Source organism: Pelodiscus sinensis, chromosome 9 (assembly GCF_049634645.1).
Source record: "Pelodiscus sinensis isolate JC-2024 chromosome 9, ASM4963464v1, whole genome shotgun sequence".
NCBI classification, from domain to species: Eukaryota; Metazoa; Chordata; order Testudines; family Trionychidae; genus Pelodiscus; species Pelodiscus sinensis.
Genome location: NC_134719.1, coordinates 36,204,688 through 36,210,808, shown reverse-complemented (window position 1 = coordinate 36,210,808; position 6,121 = coordinate 36,204,688).

Genomic DNA, 6,121 nt, shown 5'->3' with positions numbered 1-6,121 from the left:
GGTCGGCGGCTCTGAGACCCCCCCCCTCCCCCGCCCCCAGCCGTGTGGCAGGGCGCTGTGGAAAGGGGCACGAAGAACGAGGAGTGCTGTGGCACCTTAGGGCATGTCAGCCTTAGGGAATGAACCCAAAGCAGCCCGGCTCTCCGAGCCTCCAGGGAGGGCTGGGCTGGGTAGCCCAGGCACTCCACGAGGTAGTCTGCACTGCAACACTATTTCAGGATATCAGGCTACGTCTAGACTGGCATGATTTTCCGGAAATGCTTTTAACGCAAAAGTTTTCCGTTAAAAGCATTTGCGGAAAAGAGCGTCTAGATTGGCACGGACGCTTTTCTGCAAAAGCACTTCTTGTGGAAAAGCGTCAGTGCCAATCTAGATGCGCTTTTGCGCAAAAAAGCCCCGATCGCCATTTTCGCAATCGGGGCTTTTTTGCGGAAAACAAATCTCAGCTGTCTACACTGGCCCTTTCGTGCAAAAGTTTTGCGCAAAAGGACTTTTGCCCGAACGGGAGAAGCATAGTAGCATAGTATTTCCGCAAGAACACTGACAATCTTACATGAGTGCTTTTGCGGAAATTCAAGCGGCCCGTGTAGACAGCTGGCAAGTTTTTCCAGAAAAGCGGCTGATTTTCCGGAAAAACTGGCCAGTCTAGACACAGCCCCAGAGTATCCCAAATAGCTATCCCACATTGTCACAGCAAGCCCCTTATTTCAGGCTCACTATTCCAACATCCCTGTAAACATCCCCTTCTACAAGGAGTAAGGGACGTTTTGGAATAGTGCTTTATTTCAAAGTTTGGTGCTGTGTAGACAGCACCAAATGACAAAATAAGCTATTTTGAAGTAGCATTGAAATAAGATACACAATTGTTCTTAATCTAATAGTAAATGTTTTTTGTGGGAAAACAGGAATATTTTCTGCATCTTCGCCTTTAACTTAACAGGGGTGTCAAGAACTGTTTATTTGACAAAAGTTAAAATAAAATAACAGCTGTTGACTATCACTTCAGTAAGAAGTTTTGTACTATGACTAACATTATCCACTTTTAATTAAGTTGTCTAAACTCAGTGGAGGGTTTTTTATTAATGCAAATCCCTAGATTTTTGGAGCCGAGAATAAGGCCTCTCACCTTCCATTTTTCTATACCCATGCATAAACAAAATAGTGGTTTTATATATACAGGAATTGGTGGCAAAGATTTTACACCCACAGATAAGAGGGCTGTCTTTAATCAGAAAGGTTTGCAACCTTTAATTTGCACACACATATCATCATTTTGACATAAAAACTCTGTGTATTTAGCTTCCATTCATTTTGGTAAATGTGTAAGCATACTCTTAAATCCTTAGCATATTCTCGAATACACTGTGCTTTATTGTTACCACCTGCAGAATTTCAGGCTTTCTGAGACTTTCTTTTAAACTCAAAATATCCATTGAAGTGCTGTGATGTGTTTTCTGTATTTATTTTCAAATGAATGTTTAGGTTGTGGGTAATTATTTTCCTTCATGGAAAATAATTGTAAGAAACAGTTAAAATTCTTTACAGAACCAGATAGTTGAGACAATAATACTGTTCCCTCCAACACAGGCACATTACCATACAAAATAAAGAAAATAAATAAATACATAAATACAAATATTTTTTAAAAGCACATGCAAGGCACATATGGGTAGTGGGGCCTTACTAGTTAAAATTCTGTGAAGTTTTTTGTGTCTGAGAAAAATGGGAAAAAATGACCTGAGAAGCTGAGCAAGAAGCATGGGTAGAACACCTAAGGACAGAATCAGAACAAGTACTGAGAACATAGTCCTGAGAAAAGCAGAGAGAAAATGCCTGAAGAAAGGGTAAATGGAAAAATGGCAAGGGTAAATGGCATTGTGAGCAAAGACACTGTCTTACAAATGATCCTTTTGTGGTTAGGAAATAGGATTTTAAACATTTTCTGTAAATAGTGAGGTTATCTCTGATCCTGTTTTATCTAATTTCTCCTCCTAACAAAAAACACAACACAATTGTCCAGGTAACACAGTTAATGCGCAATTTAACAAGTTTGTGTATATAGCTTTTCTACATATATATGTTTGTGATTGTGTAAGCAAAAACTGATTTGCAAATTAAACTGGTGGGAGAAGCTATATTTGCAATTGTAAGGCTATGTCTACACTACGAGTTTTCTCGGCAAAAAATAATCTAATGAGGGACTCATTTTGAGTCGTGATCTCATTTGCATATTTTCTGCCAATCTGTTTTTGCGTTGGGGTTTTTAGCGCAAAAACAAGCCGTGTGGATGTTTTCTTTTTACACAAAAACCCCTTTTTCCTCAAGAGCCTTATGCCTCAAAAAAGGTTTAGCAATTGTGCAGAAAAAGGGGGTTTTGCGCAAAAAGAAAACGTCCATGCTGCTTGTTTTCTTGCAGAAAAAGGGGGTTTTGTGCAAAAGAAAATGTCCACACTGCTTGTTTTTGCGCAAAAACCCCAGCACAAAAACAGATTGGCAGAAATATGCAAATGAGATTGTGACTCATGCAAATGAGCCCCTCGTTCGCATATTTTTTGCAGAGAAAACTCGTAGTATAGACATAGCCTCAGGCTGTAACTAAGTATGAGAGACAGACAGACAGATCTGCAATTAAATAGTGTTCTGTTGCAGTAACATTATAATTACATTATACTTTATTACCTCACAGCTAATTCTAGCTTGGCTGGCAAAATAAGCTGTTGCTTACTTTGTGGCAAAGCTAAATGTCTTCAAGTAACTGGACTGTAGTTGGCTTTCCATAGCCAATCTCTCACCTGCCCTGTTGACACAGACCTCTGATCAAATCACTTACCAGTAATGTTCAGACTGTAGGCTCAGCTTCCCACACAATTAACAGGGAACTAGCTATGGGCCCCGCACATTTGGAAATATAGCACTAGTATTACTGACATCAGCTAGACCTTCCCTTCCCCCATCCGCTTTCAATTCTCCTTAGTCTTCCCAATCCCAATGTAATGGACAGCTCAGTGGTAATATTAATGCCCTCCCCAATATTGAGATTTCCTACTTGCTAAACAAGGAGATGGGCACTTGTCCAAATAGCACTTCTGGGCAATTAGGTTTCCCTCAGCCTGCCTTACTCCCTAATAAATTCTAAAAGGAGACCAGTTATTTAGTAAAGAGGTAGAGGACCCATCTAAAAAAGAGAAAAAAATTATTATCCACTAATGCCATTTACCAATTTAAGTAATTTTTGCATAGCTTACATTTAAAAATCACATGAGCAGGGGAAATAAAATCTTTGAAGCATTGGAGTGCCTCTATATTTTCTTCTAGAAAACAATTTGTAGCAACACAAGTACATTTGTGGGGCCAGAGAGATTGAGTAAAATAAAAGGTAGTTTCCTCTGAACAAGCCACTTCATGAATTTTTATAAAAATTCTTGTAGCTGTCAGGTTAAAGATTGCAGATGGAATCACCTTCCATTAAAGTCAATAGTTAAATTTCAATAAACTTCAACGGAAATAGGCACAGACCTTGCTTTTAACAAAAAAAAAAAAAAAAAAAAAAAAAAAAAGCAATCACTTCAACTTGGAAAGATGCCTTTTTATTTGATCAGTAACACAGAATATTTCATTTTATAGATATACTCATCTAATGATCTTGGTACATATACATTTGTCAAGAATATCAGGGATTTGTAAACTCTGGGGGCAAAGAAAGTTATTTATTATGTGTTTGTGCAGCACTATAAGGTCCTACCAGATTGCACCCACTTGGCATATAATGCTACAAATATTAAATACTATCTGACTCTACAGTAAAGTCAAAGAGCCTGATTCAATGTCCTCTGATTCCCATTGGCTTCAATGAACTTTGGACAAAGTCCAAAATAGGCACACGGGTCATTCAAAATGTTCAGTAACTGATTGAATAGGTCAAACTGGCTGATAGGCGTAGACGATGTTCACCTAAAGCAGCATAATCTCTACTCTTGGCTCGCTCTTCCTTCTCCTTCATGTTCACTAGCTTTAAACTGTATCCCTATACAGTGAAACCTTTGCTATCCGGCACTCTGTTAACCAGAAAACTTTGTTAACTGGCATTGCCCCCAGCCACAATACTGTCACATCTTCAGGCACACAGGCCTGGCTTGGTTTACCATGATTGGCTTAACAATTTTTTATTTAAGAAGTACTAATCATCTTTAACTCAAAATAGAAACGTGAGACCAACTGCCTCACACTACAAAACTACCAATATTAAAAACTTGAGTTTTACTATTATTGTCCATTCGTTTTTCCTAGGTTGATGGGACCCTTAGATAACCGGAATTTTTAGATAACCAGAACGCCCTAATCCCTGAGTGTGCTGCATAACACAGGTTTTACTGTATATGTATCTGCTTGTTCTTATACACATGAAGTGGCATTTATGTAGTTTCAACCTGATCAATTTTTACTCTCAATCATAACTTCAATCATTTTGTGTTGCAGTTAAACTGCCATTGGAACTACAGTATAATCAAGATGTAGACCCTTAGATGAGCATCCTAAATAGAGAATTTCAATAACTATATTCAATTTTTGGTCTTTTTAATGGTAACCACACTATATACAATAATACAATTTTTATGTTCAGTGTAGTGCAATTGAATAAGCTGGCATAAGTGGCACCATGAATACACTTGGGTTTTTTTCTATTCCAAAAATTAGTATTTCTGGAACTTTAGAGTTGCCCAAGCAGTTGTGCTGCCTGGTTTTAAGTTGATCTAGGCCTATAATTATCTGATCATATGATAGTCTAATTGATGCTATATTCCTTGAATTTGGTTTGATCCTGAGAGTTTGTGAATGCCAGGAGAAGCCTTTTCATCCACCAATAAATATAACTGTGTATAGATATTTCTATCTAGGTGGGCTTTAATCATAAGAAGGAATCCTCAGATGTTCATGTTTTAAAAATTACAACCACCTCATAATTGAAGTTTTAGTAGTCTCCTAAAGTTAACTTAATTTCCCCACCTCTCCTCTCATGTTTTCCTCCAACCTTACAGTGCTGTGTTTGCTTTGAATTACAGCTACTCCTTTGACAGGTTCTCCCCATTCCTAGGCAATCTGAGAATGTTCATGCTCTCTTACACTCTCGGTTCACTTTTGTGGTATTACTAATCAGACCTCGACTAGATACACGTTTTGGAGAAGTTGTGGCTCTCAAAATCACAGTTAAGGGTAAAAAGACAGATATGTGGGGGAGGAGGAGGAGAAGATGGGGAAAGAAGAGGTGACAAAAAGCTGTCTGGGTACTTGCAAGAATGCTTGGAGGCCTGAAAAGCTAGGGTGTGGAGTCTCTGAGTAATCTCAAGTGAAGAGGAGAGTATAATAGTAGAAACTCCAGGAGATGTGATGAAGGACTGGAATGAGATTAAGGTTGCTCTCTTAAATTAAGGTTGGTGTTTGTTGGAAAGGGCAAAGGAAGTAGTTAATTGGTTTTGCCCAATTGAAATCCAGTTACTCAGTTTATTTATACATGTGCAGTTACATGTATGCTTTTAAAGAAATTAACTCTCCAGAGATTTAGCCTTCTATCTATTATCTCCATGTACTAAACAGAAGATACAATACATACACACTGCATATGAACAGAATATAAGAACATGTGTTGTCATATTGGATCATAACAGTGGTCTGTCTAATCCTGCCTCCAGAAGGAAGATGCAGCAAAACACATTTGGAATGATCTGCCTATATGTCATTTTTCTTCGCCACTGTGATGTAGTACTTATGTCTTGAAGCATGTAATATTTTACCTGTGATATATTTATCCTGTCTGATGCAATTTCAATCTTCAATATCGATATACAAGTGTAATTATTTGAATCCTTCTAAATTCTTCACCTTAATGCTATCATGCATACATAATCAGTTTCAAAACATAACCCTAAAATGTTAGTTAATACAAGAAAATTCTGGCTACTTTCTTCCACAGGACAGAACTATATTTTATTAATGATATATAACATGCAGTTTCTAGCTATTGTACAAACACAAGCCTTTCTGAAAGGAGCACAAACATTCATGGGGCTGTCATTTTACTAATCACACCACCACATCACCATTTTAAAGAAAGAATTCCACAAGA